At 35.1% G+C, this 13841-nt stretch overlaps 1 protein-coding gene across 1 annotated transcript in view; it reads right to left on the reverse strand.

Annotated features, from left to right (window-relative positions):
• The window catches only part of Gpm6a (glycoprotein M6A), a 231688-nt gene that overhangs the window by 111785 nt on the left and 106062 nt on the right, over positions 1-13841 (reverse strand). The gene's annotated exons all lie outside the window — the stretch shown is intronic.

Genomic DNA, 13841 nt, shown 5'->3' on the forward strand with positions numbered 1-13841 from the left:
GATTTACCCGCCATACAACAGACAAAGGCCTCATATCTAAAATATATGCAGAACTAAAAAAAATTACATTCCTCCAAAACAAAACCACAAAGAACTAATAGCCCCCTCAAAAAGTGGGCTAACGACTTAAAAAGAGACTTCTCTGATGAGGAAATGAGAATGGCCAAGAGACATAGGAAAAAGTGCTCTACAGCACTGGCCATAAAAGAAATGCAAATCAAAACAACATTGAGATCCATCTCACCCCAGTAAGAATGTCCATTATCAAGGAAGCTAACAGTAACAAATGTTGGCGGGGATGTGGCCAAAAGGGAACCCTACTTTATTGTTGGTGGGAATGTAAACTGGTTCAGCCATTCTGGAAAGCGGTATGGAGAATCCTCAGAAGGCTAAACATAGAGCTCCCCTATGACCCAGCAGCCCCACTTTTGGGCATCTACCCAAAAGACCACAGACAAGAACACACTAAAGTCACCAGCACAACAATGTTCGTCGCAGCACAATTTGCCATAGCTAGAATATGGAGCCAACTCAGATGCCCCTCAGTAGACTAATGGATCAGGACAATGTGGTACATATACACAATGGAATTTTATGCCTCTATCAGAAAGAATGACATTGCCCCATTTGTAAGGAAATGGAAGGACTTGGAAAAAATTATATTAGGTGAAGTGAGCCAGACCCAAAGAAACGTGGACTCTATGGTCTCCCTCATGGGGAATAATTAGCGCAAGTTTAGGCAAGTCACAGCAGAGGTTTACAAAAGCCTAACAGCTATACCCTTATGAACACATAAGATGATGCTAAGTGAGATGAACTCCATGTTATGGAAAAGATTGTTATATCGCTGCTGTAACTTCTTTCAACGTGCTATTTGTAACTGTAGCTTCTATTATTGATGATCATCTTGTATCCCCTTCCTGTGGTGTACCTGCACTATCACTGTATCTTATCTGAGTACATTGGAAACCGTGTATACTGGTATTAGAACTAGGAATCTGAAAGGGAATACCAAAATCGAGAAACAGAAACACAGGGTAAAAAAGACAAATGACTACAATAGCAAGACTTGCAAAACTGTTCAGTGTAAATGAACTGAACAACTCATGGGAGGAAAAGGGAAAGGGGGAATCGGGAGGGGGGAATGAGGGAGGAGGTAACAAACAGTACAAGAAATGTATCCAGTGCCTAACGTATGAAACTGTAACCTTTCTGTACATCAGTTTGTCAATAAAAATTTAAAAAAATACAGAATACCAGAAAATATGAAAAATATGTGTATGATCATTATATTTTAAAAAATATACAGAAAAGCATGACAAATAAAAATGTACACTTTTTGCTGCAAGGTAGATGAAATATAGATTATCATATTTAGCAAAATAACTCAGACAAACATAAAATAACACATTTTCTCTCATGTACTAAATCTAGAATTTTTTAAAAAGGCGTGTTTGTAGAATGGGGATGCTTAGGAAAGAATAAAGAAACAGTGGGAGGAAAAGACAGAAAAGAGGAATGGCAAGTAAGCATGCTCTAGTATATTATATACATATAGGAAAATGTCATAATGAAACATACTACTCTGTTTAATTAATCTACTCTAACTTAAAATAAGAAGACCTATTGAATAACCAGCAGTAGCTTGTGCTCTGCTTAAAGTTCAAACGTTACTATTTAGAAAGATAAAAGAGTGGTCCAAACTGATTCCTTATGGTCTCAGAATGTTAAACTGAGCTCACCAAAGAATTAGCTGGCTCTTTCACCCAACTCCCTTAATGAGTCATTCAGTGACTAGTAAAGTATCCGGAGCTGAGCAAAACAGACAGAACAGATGTCCTTTTCGGCTCTACAGAGCTAGGAGCATATACAGCTGGAAGACAGAGACAGAAACAATGGGAAAAAGTATCATTGTCTCCATCTCCCAAGTAGCCGTGACTACAAATGTGTGCCACTGTGGCCATAGTTGATTAAATTTCCATAGGAGCACTTCCTTTTATAGTAATGTCTTCATCATCTAGAGAATAAATTATCTGAAGAATATTTTGTTTTGTTCAGTAGAACACCAAAGTTTAACTCTGTAGAAAGCTCAGATAAATCTGGCTTTACATACTACAAAGGATATTAAAAACAACAAGATTTTGTAAGTATACAAGCGAGGGAAAGATAACTAGAAATGGCAGGAGACAAACACAGTAATCTATAAAACTTGTCCTATATTCTAAGCTTCCAAGTAGTTATTTTAAAACTCTACCTTGAGTTATCTCTGTAAATCTGATTACACTCCATGGCACAGAGATAAATGAGGAAGAGAAATAAGATTCAAGTATCTCAGCTTTACCACAAGGTTTTTGGTGTTTTTGTACATATATGGTATTGTAAGTCCATTTGTAAATGAAAATATGTTAAATTATACACTCACATTTTCAAAGACAGCATTGTAGTTAACCTAAAAGTTCTTCTTCTCTAAAGAAAGGAAACTTTCAGATTGGCAATTTGACTCATTCTTCAAATTGCCCTCTACCAACAAATCTGAAGTAATAAGAAAGAATGATAGGCTTTTCCCAATGGACAAGCAAGATGGATAGCCATTCCTTTTCATCTTCTAAGAGAAAGGGTGAATTTAGGTACTCAATCAAGTATATTATGAATTTATGCACTCAACCAAGTGTATTATGAATTTATGCACTCAATCAAGTGTATATTTTCTAAGTCTCTTTTGCATTGCTAAGACTGATCATAAAGTAACTGTTTATTTTGGATCACAGTCTTTAGAAGGCTGATAAGTCGAATCTCTGAAGACAACCTCCAGGGAGAAACTCATATTGTCTCCTCACATAGAAGATGAAATAACAAATGGGAGCTGGATAGGAGATGAAAGCACATGCGCATGAGTTAGACTCACATTGTAACACCATCATGTGTTGATCTTGTCCTGTGAGACCTAACCCACTCCTGGGAGGCATGGCCCACTCTGACAGCACATTATCCTGTTTGGAGGTGGCGTCAGTGACCTACTTCCTTCCCACTGGTTCCCACATCATAAACATCCCACTCCCTCTTAATATTATCACATTATAAACCAGCATACCAACTTTTTGGAGACATATTATCCAATTTATAGCAATATCAGAATATATTGAGGGGATTCTGTTTACTTTTTTTGAACCAGAAGCTTTGCTTCATATCTACTATACACAAACAAGTAAAGAATAAGTATACCCAAATTCTGAAGGTGCCAGAAACAGCCAGAAAACATTTCCTGTTTTCCCCCAAAAAAGTTTGTTGACAGCCAAATATGGTCTATGTGGATCAATATTTGGACAGATCATAGATCAAGGAAAATCTAAATTCGCAAAAGTTCAAACATCACAGTAATTCATATGTGAAGAGATTCTTGGCTGCTTGTATACTGTTAGGGCCAAGAGAATCCTGCAGAACATCACCTGGCCCCACTCTAGGGCATCAGCCCTACATCCATCAACAAGCAATAGCTCTCTGTGGCTTTCAGCACTGTGCTCTAGTCATCAATAAATGTCCCACTGCAGTTGTCCCAGATAAAATGCAAAGCTGTATTTAGCATTTAATATTGCGAATATTAAGCTAAGATGATTTATTCCTTTCTCCATTCTACAGCCTGAATTTTAATATCATTTTCTACCACTCATATGTGTCAACAATCATACAATTATATATATATATATTACATATATATACATATATATGCAGTTTCCTTGTCTGTCACTAAAGCAGAAATTGTTCTCTATACTTGTTTTTCCATGACAGTTCATGCAGTGAGGCTGAGGATTGCTGGAAAATGCCAAGTTTTCCAGGTTTAGCTGTTTATATTCAGTAATTACTTTAACAAGTATTTGTATAGTACCTTTGTTTGCAAGCAAAGCACATATTTTACCTCACTGGTTTTATTTTCAAACCTGAAAGTCAGTGATATTTCTCTTTTATAGGGATTAGACTAAGAATCAGTAAAGAAAATAAATTTTCAAGTCCATTACTTACGTGTCAAAATTAAAATACACTAGTCTTTCACTCCAAGATATTAAAGTATTGTTAATTTTACTAAGATAGAGTTTTATGCACTCTACCACATTGTATCCCAACAATATCCTCATGAGAGATTTATTATTAATTAAAGTCATTTTACCTGTGATGGAAATACATCAGAAAAGTAAATTTTCCATATGAAACAATTCTTTGAAACAAATGCTATAGAAAGATGAGAAATGGGAAGAGATAAAGTAGGTGTACAATAAATACTAATGACTAATAGAAAATGTTCGTTGATCTACAAGTTACAACTGAGAAAAATGTTCCAAAAAATCTGAGCATTTTTCTTTTGGAGCTTGAACTCAGGGACTGGGCACTTTCCCTGATTTTTGTGCTTAAGGCTGGTGCTCTACCAGTATGAGCCACAGATCCACTTCTTATTTTTTGGTGGTTAATTGGAGATAAGATTCTCATGGACTTTCCTGCCCAGGTTGGCTTTGAATGGTGATCCTTAGATATCATCCTTCTAAGTAGCGAAGATTACAGGCGAGAGCCACCAGCACCCACTGCCAAGCTAAGTTTCTAACAGCACTGTTCTGAGTATTTTTACCCATATTTTCTCCATTTTATTGAGATGTCTTTAATGAGGGAAAGAAAACTCTCTCTCATTAGTCTATGAAGCAGTTCAAATTACCTACTGCCTCATAAACTGTTAAGGAAAAGATAGGAGAGGGGAAAATCAGACCATGAAATGTTAGATTTTAAAACCAACCATATATTTTCCTGACTCATAAAGCAATTTGCTTCTGTGAAAGTAATGTAATCTTGAGTATCTATATTTTTTCTCTATAAACCTGTGTATATTGATTCTTACAAGAGGCAGTATATTTAACTCAATAGACTGGTTGAGTGGGTGGGTTTAACCATTGATGAATAAATTCTTTAATTTCTCACATCATAGTCTCTCTAAACAAATATGATAACAATGAAGAATTGTCTTGTGGTGCAATTATGTTTTGTGGAATGCAAAACATAATATTTATAGCCTGCTAATAAGTCACATGGAAATATCAGAGAATGTGATGTTTTCAGGTTGTGCAGTGGGTTTGAGCCTTCATAGAGGTCATACGAATATGCTTAAACTTTTGTAGTATTCATGACCTCATTTTGAAACTTGGTTTTTATTGTTTCTGAAGTGGAAAAAATATTAGGGAGATAACAATCTCACTATATTATTTCAAGACAACTGCCTTTCTTTGCAGAGGAATTTTGCTTTTTATGCACAAGGTAACACATCTGTTTGCAAAGGGGATTTTCCCACCACAAAAAGCCTGTTTAAACTTCCATGTGAAGAGGTGTTGTTTTTTTTAATTATAATGAAAAAAATGGTTAATTGCTACCAAATGTGTCCATTTGGAACCTATTATATTTCTAAATACCAACTCTTTGGATCAATCTTGGAAAACACTAAGCTAAAATCCCATAACAAATACAGTAATTATTAGTAAGAGCAAAAATCATAGTATTTAGGAATTACCAATATAAATTAGGAATTTAAGAAAGTAATTTATCTACATATAATCTTCAATTACAAATACCCTTAAACTTATAATGTAGTAATGTCCTAACATAGCTATCTTTTATGTTGAAAATGTAGTAATTCAAAAATACTTTTAAAACATGTAAACTACTGAGTGTATTAAGCTGGCAAGATGGTAAAAGGCATCTAACTTTCCAGTCGCACGGGTGCTTGGGAGGAGCTGAGACTATCCCTGCCCACCACCACAGAGAGAACATCTTACCACACATTGGTAAAAGATCAAAATTTAAAATTCAAAGAACAGTTTCTACTGAATGCTTATCACTCGTGTAACATTGTGAAGTCGAAAAATCATAAGTGGAACCATCCTACATTGAGGACCATCTGTACATCCAACTTTTATTTTTTAATGATGCGCTGTGTAGTTTACATATTTCTTGTTTAGTATCAGTATGTAAAAGCATTATTTTTTAAAGTAACATGTTGGAACTTTTTAGACATATAAAATACATAGATAAGGTGTCTATAGTGATGCCGAATTGTCACTCTAGTATTTCATGATGAAAATACAGAAATTTAAATGGATGTGAATTTTAAGGCCACCAAGGCTACACAAACAGACATTATCTCAAACATCCAAATGAAAGCAATATAAAACGAATATAACATATTTTGGTAATAAAGCAAAGTCCTATAAAGAGAGTGAGAAGTTTCATGTCTCAGGATTACTTAATAAAGCCCTTTTAGATCAAAATAGTGAAAATATAATCATGCTCAAAAACAATAATTTTTTAAAAGATTCTTATGAAACTGTGGCATATAATCAGATCAGATATTAAAGTGAATGTGTAGTCATACTTTAAATGAAAAATATTTTTAATTGCTATTTCTTCCTTTTAATTTTCATTTGATGCAGTGTCTCACTATGCAACTCGGGTTGTCCTTGAACAATTGATCTTGTCTCTATTTTCATAGTGCTGAAAGTTCAGGCTTGAGACATCATGATCAGCTTATTTTACATGGAGTCAAGGTCAGGAAGTTTTGGGTTTGGGTTTTTGGTTTATTGTGGTTCTTGAACTCTGGGCCTGGGTGCTCCCATTAGACTTCCTTTGCTCAGGCTAGCACTCTGTTACTTGATTCTCAGAGCTCAGTCTCCTGAGTAGTTAGGGGTACAGGTGTGAGCCAACATCACCTGTCCAGATTTCAGTTTTCACATGTAAATACTTAAATAACTTTGTTACAGGCAAATGACTGGGGAGTTTTTTTTATGATGTGTTAAATGTAAGCTAAAAACCATAGCCATTATGCTTTCTATTTTGTATATATGTTAATTGGAACTAGGAATGGGAAGGAGAACATCAAAATGGACAAAGTATAAAAGGTGAATCAATGCAACAGCAATACTTACAAAACTATATGCCATAATCCAACTCTACAATGCATGGCGGGGACTGGGGGGATGGGAAGGAGAGAGAAGAATGAGGGAGGAGGTAACAAGGTTGATAAGAAATGAACTCGCTGCCTTACATATGAAACTGTAACCCCTCTGTACATCACTTTGACAAGAAATAAATAATATTTTTTAAAGACTGTAAAAAATATAGCCATTCATTCCTGGAGAATGAGATGTGAATATATGATTAAATGTAAAGTACCATCAAACTAAATGTAAATCTGCAAGGTAGATTTAGATTAAACTGGAATGAGCCCCTAAGTTATTATGCCTAAAAACATAATCTAAATATTGAATCTAAGTCCACTTCTTATGATTACTGTGATATAGAAAAACAAAGTCAGATTGTGGCTGTATCTAGGCTTGACTGTTCACTGTATGTGAAGTGCATGTCCATTTTCTAGAGACTCATTGACCTGAGGAAGGAAGCCAAGGCCTAGGTGGACAGAAAGAGAGAAAATGCATATGGATGCACACAGATGAGAGCAGGAGGATCGAGGAAGGTTTATAACTGGGTGTAACAGCTGAGCTGATTGCGTCAATCTAGGACCCATGAATTCTCAACTACAATGAAAGTCACTTAGTTTTATTAAATATTAAACATTAGTGACGTTGTGTTAAACATCACAGTCTGATCCTTGTTGAACTTTAGCACATTAAATGGCATGTTTATGACTCTACATTTGGTACACACATAACGCAAATACTATCATCAACCTTCTAGGACTATGTAGTATATATAAAGTCAATGATTATATTAATAGATAATGCTTATCATAGCCCATCATAACTAACAACATGAAATATGTTATCATATTTAATTCCACAACTTTAGTAGGTAGGTACTACTACTATCCCTAGTTAGAAAATCAAAAGTGAAGTACAAAAGATTTTAGTAATCTTCTCATTAAGATCAAAGAGTTAATAAGTGACTGAACTGAGAGGAAAAACAGTTTCCAGAGTTCATATGTTTTATTCAGTTTAAATAAATAGTACATGAGTAAAGTATGTATACTTCTGGAAGGCCACCTTTGGTTGTGCTTATTTACTGTTCTTGTACATATTCAACTCTACTTACAGAGTCCTCATAGCTTCAAATTTATTATTTCTGCATTGATTTAGCATTTAGACTTATATTTTGCCTATACTTTTCTCTGTGTCCCACAAACTGGGTTAAAAACAAAATCAAGCAACCTTACTTACACAAACTAATTGTTCTCATCCTCTAAACCGAAAAGGAATCCACCCTGCTGATCCATTTCTATCATTTGCTTACCTCTTTTTCAGTGTGTACAATTCTGTTTCATTAGAAAACAATATAGCATCTATTTTATTTGTCTTTTTATTTTCACATAGTAATTAAACCTGGAGTTTTATCAAAACACAGAGTGTAGTTGAAAGAAATGTCATGTGTTTAATTACTGTAAATCCCTGAAGATACACACTTGTATAAACTCAATGGATAGAAAACAAAGTATATTTGAATCCAATAGATTACATATTTAAGCTTGAAGATATCAGGAAAGAAGATATTATAAATTAATCAAAACTGAAAGTTCTTTTCTGTGGCTTTTTTTATGATGACATTAGTTTCTTTGACACAAAAAAAGTAAAGGCTAAAAATATAAGGCTTGGGCTCTAAAGAATCTAACTACAACGCCAGGGGCTGACGGTCACACCTGTCATCTTAGCTACTCAGCATGCTGAGATCTAAGGATCTCAGTTCAAAGCCAGTCCAGGCAGGAAGTCCTTAAAACTGTTTGGATTTTTTTTTCCAATTAGTCACAGAGTAAACCAGAAGTGGCTCTGTAGTTCAAGTGGTAGAGCACTAGCCTTGAGCAAAAGAAGTTTAGGAATACTGCCCAGGCTCAGAGTTTAAGGCCTCATGCTGGTGAAAGAATAAAATAAAATAAAGGAATCTACTTTACGTGACTATAAAGAATAACGTATGTTGAACAGGCCAACTCCGAAAAAATCAAATATGAATTCTTCAAACTAACGTTGAAGGTATTCAACTGAATGGCCACATATCAGAAAATATTGTGTTGTTGTTTTTTAAAACAAGTCCTTGTCTGAATGAATTGGCATGTTTCTTCCATCCATCTTCACTTCCTAGGAAATTCTTTGAAATGTGATTTCCATTCAATCTATCCCCATAATATTGCTTAGTCAAAAATCCTGAATGACTACTGAACATTGCAGGAACTAACTGATAAATCTTCATTATTGTTTTCAGCAGTGATTTATACTCATTGTGTTTACCTCCCTTTGCCTTGATTAGAAAGCCCATTAAATATGAGTTCTCTAATCTCTTCCTCAACAAATTTAGAAGCTTATGTAAATAACACAAACACATAAGTTAGAAATATTCTTATGGCAATAGACTCAAATTTATTTTTTAAAATAAATAAGATCTTAATCTTCCACGAGTACTTGAGATTTAAACCTCAACTCCAACTAAATAAGAAAGCAGTATATTTTTCTTTCCAGAAAAGTTGTCTGAGAGCAAAGGGAATATTATTACATTATTTTATCAAGACTAGGATTATATAACAACTTAATAGTACATAATGTGGCACCAACATACCTGGCTACTCTAAGGAAATTCTTTTTAAGGAAAATACATTCATTTGCCTTCAAAATTATTAATCTAGCTCTTATGTATCAGGACCTGTGCTAGAAATGACACTACAGCACTGAATAAAACAATTCTACCTTCCAAGAACCTAAATTGCTCAGGTTCTAGCAGAAAGAAGCAATAACTAGAACAATATGAAAAGAAACATTAATGTGGTAATATTTTATTTCTTATAAAATTTTAACATAACTGGCAGAGTTTAGATTGCATTATGTCTTTGATCTCTGTTTTCCAGTTTCCCCAAATGTGAAACTTTTCAATAGAACATATTGCATGAGGCTCTTTTTGTGCCAAAAAAGAAATTCTGTGTTTAACCAAATGGACAATACACACTCACAAAATGGACAGGTAAGGTCATGCCTGTATTACAAGAATATTTGCCTCTAAGAATGAGAAGGATGAGATTTCAGCCTTTATTCCTTCATTATCATAGAACTATAACCTATATTCCAGAATTTTCCACACAGGGAGGAATGTGATAGCCAACAGATGTTAGCTTCAATAGTTATACATAGAAATATGACAAAAAGAATAATTTCTATTGATTATTGATGATAAATTGAATAATAGAAAGCATTTTCTCCCATAGATGAGAAGGCTACTTCCAAAACACAGGATAAATATCTTTAATGAATAATCATTTAAATAAGATAAAAAGACAAAAGTAATGATAAGTAAGTCTGATTAAGAATGAGTAAGGATTCTTATGGGAGCTGTAAGCTCAATTGAAATTAAAGAAAAAATACCAAATGATGAAGAGTAGGTACAAGAGTAATTGGTAGAGAGAAGATAGTCTATCACATAGGTCTAAGTAAATAAAGTCCCTTTTCCCAGCCTGAACATCTAACATCTGTAGAATTTTATAGAAAAATCCAATATATTATTGTTAGCCCAATTGTCTGTGTTTTTATTTCTAAGTCACTGATCATATATATATATATATAATATGTGTATATATATACACATATATATGGTATGTATAGTATGTGATATATAAACAGAGAGATATATAGATATCTTATACATAGGATTTAAAATAAGGGCTTCATACTCTCTGGTATGTTTACTCAGCCAGTGCTCTACCACTTGAGCCATGCCTCCAGTCAGTCTCTCTTTTGACTAGTTATATTGGAGATGGAAGTTACTAGAATTTGCTGCCTTAGCTTTTTCAAATTGTGATTCTCTGAGTTTCAGCCTCCTGACTAAGTAAAATTACAGGCATAGAGTTTGGTGCCCAAGCCCTTTGTGCTTTTCTCTCTGGCCAACAAGTATATTTTATGGAACAAGGTAAGATATTAATATGCAAATAGATAAAATATCTTACATCAAGTCTCAATAAGCCTCTTATTGTATCAAATGGGGAAATAAAGATACATTCTTCTTCCACTTCACAAAGATGGAAATTAAGAACAAAGAATTAAGCAGCAGGCTCTGATAGTCACAATAAAAACTGTAACTTGTGTTGATCTGAATTCTTCTGATTAACCAGCAATCACATATTACTTTTGGTCCCTCTTGGATACATTAGATTAATTACACTTATTACAGTAAACCAATCAGGAGTTGCCAGGTCTGAGACAGCAGAGAAAATTCTCACTTTGTCCAGTAAGAGTTAAACTACTGTATCTTGAATTTTGACTGAGGAAACTAGGCTTGAAATCTGAGCTCCATCTAGAGAAATGATATAACGCCAAGTTCTATGATATAAACCCTCGTCCTCCTGAGCATTTGTACTAGGTACATATGAAACAGATATGTTCAGGACCCTCAGAGGACACTTAATGCTCGCTAGATTTTTGACTACTCAACCAAAAGAGATGTGTTCAGTTTACTCCACTATTTATTTGTAAGGGCTTTAATCTGAAAATGACGGCCTGGCATTCAGAATGCAAAGCAAAAATCCGCTATAGAATGTCCCCGTGGCTCAACTCTGGCATCTAGCCCAGCTTGGGGGAAGGGGTGGGGCTGGTTTAAGCTAATGAAGAAAGATAAAAGACAACGCCACCATCCTCAGGATCACTCAACTGCTTTTTTTCAGTTTGTTTTATTTTTGGCCTGTGTGTTTGCTTGGGCGGTTCCAAAATCTTTTTGAAAAAGTGAGAAAGGGTTCAGAACTCTCAGCACTCCTACTCAAGGAGGCTAACAAATTTACAATTGGTTTGTGGCTCTTACCTTCTCAGCCTGTTTTCTTTACTCTTTTTGTACTGAAAGCATACTGTAAGATCACATGTCTTGAGGAAGCACACAACATCCCATTCTATTTCTTTTTCTTTTTTTTATTGTCAAATTGATGTACAGAGAGGTTACAGTTTCATACATTAGGCCATGAGTACATTTCTTGCACTGTTTGTTACCTCTTCCCTTGTTCCCCCTTCCACCTCCCCCTCCCCCCCCCCCCGCCTTTTCTTCTACACCCATGAGTTGTTCAGTTAGTTGATTTACACCAAATGATTTTGCAAGTATTGCTTTTGGAGTCATTTGTCTTTTTATCTTTTGTCTCTCAATTTTTATATTCTCTTTCACTTCCCTAGTTCTAATACCAGTATATACAGTATCCAGTGTACTCAGATGAGATACAGTGATAGCGCGTGTACAACCACAGGAAGGGGATACAAGAGTATCATCAACAAAAGAAGCTACGGTTTCACAGGGCATGTTGAAAGTAATTATAACAGTGATATAACACTCATTTCCATACATGGAGTTCATTTCACTAGCATCATCTTACGCGCTCATAGGGGCATAGGTACCATTCTATTTCTAATCCTAATGGATTATACTATCAACATGCTCTTACCTGTGCAGTTGTCGGTCCCTCAACAAGGAAAAAAAAAAAGCCAAAAACCTGTGTATGCAATCACATTCACACTGATGAGGATGGAATCATAAAAATAATACAAAAATAGAATTAAGTACAATTATGACCACTGCTACTATTTCTCCTACTACTACAGAAGAAATTGCATTCCTTCTTCATTTTGTTGAAGCTTTCATGAGTCTTTTACAGCATTTGACTCTTCCACATAAAAGTAGGTTGCTGCTACATGCATTTTGTTTTAGACTTGCTAAGGTCCAGCAATCAGATATTTCATCTACATCTCCAGTGCTAAACTCATAACCTTAGAGGTTCATTCCTTATCTGTTTATGGGGTCTCCTGAAGAATCACTATGGAATGATAACATGCATTCATGCCCTGGTATTGTGAAGATGGTTACACAGAACTTAGATGCTTACAAATTTCTCAAGACTGCCTTTACTGAAAGGCCACAGCTACAGTGTTTCTCCATGAGAACCTAACTACACACACACACACACACACACACACACACACACACACACGCAGATATGTGTGTGCGTGTATGTATGTATATCATGTGAAACTATGCTAGGTCTCATTTCGATGATTAGGAAACACAAACTGTGTCAAGTAGTGGAAATGTACTTTCTTGTTTTTGTTAGCTTTAATATACTAAGTTTCTCAAATGGTAAATTTTTCAAGAATATGGCTGTTTTGGGGAAACCCAGATCATTATCTAAACCTGGCTTTACACCAGAATCATGAAAGCCTTTAAAAAAAACTTGAGAGCCTAGAGCAGGGTGCTAGTGGCTTACACCTATAATCCCAACCACTCAGGAGGCTGAGATCTGAAGATCATGGTTTGAAACCAGCCCATGCAGGAAAATCTGTGCAGCTCATATCTCCAATTAACTACCAAAAAGCAGGAGATGGAGCTGTAGCTCAAAGTAACAAAGTGTTAGGATTCAGGACAAAAACTCAGCGTTAGTATTAGACCTGAGTTTCAGATCTAAGGTATACACACACACACACACACACACACACACACACATACATACACACACACACAAAGAACCTATTTTATACCTACTGCATCAGAAAATTCAAGGGACATGATACAAAAAATATATTTAAAATTATTAAGCTTCTGACTTCTCTGAATTCCACATTCTCATGTGTAGGCCAGTGTTATCTCCTAGTATTGCTTCTTTTAGTATGTTCAATTAAGCACACACTGATTGGTCTGTGTATGATACCCCTATGTGTTTAAAAAGCTGAGCTACAGGTTTACCAAGTAGAAAAAGGTGGACATTTTTAAAAGATTATAGAAGACACAAGTACTGTTAATTTGATCCTGATACCAAGAACAGAAGATGTAGACACACACACACACACACACACACACAC

Source organism: Perognathus longimembris, chromosome 21 (assembly GCF_023159225.1).
Source record: "Perognathus longimembris pacificus isolate PPM17 chromosome 21, ASM2315922v1, whole genome shotgun sequence".
Lineage (NCBI taxonomy): Eukaryota > Metazoa > Chordata > Mammalia > Rodentia > Heteromyidae > Perognathus > Perognathus longimembris.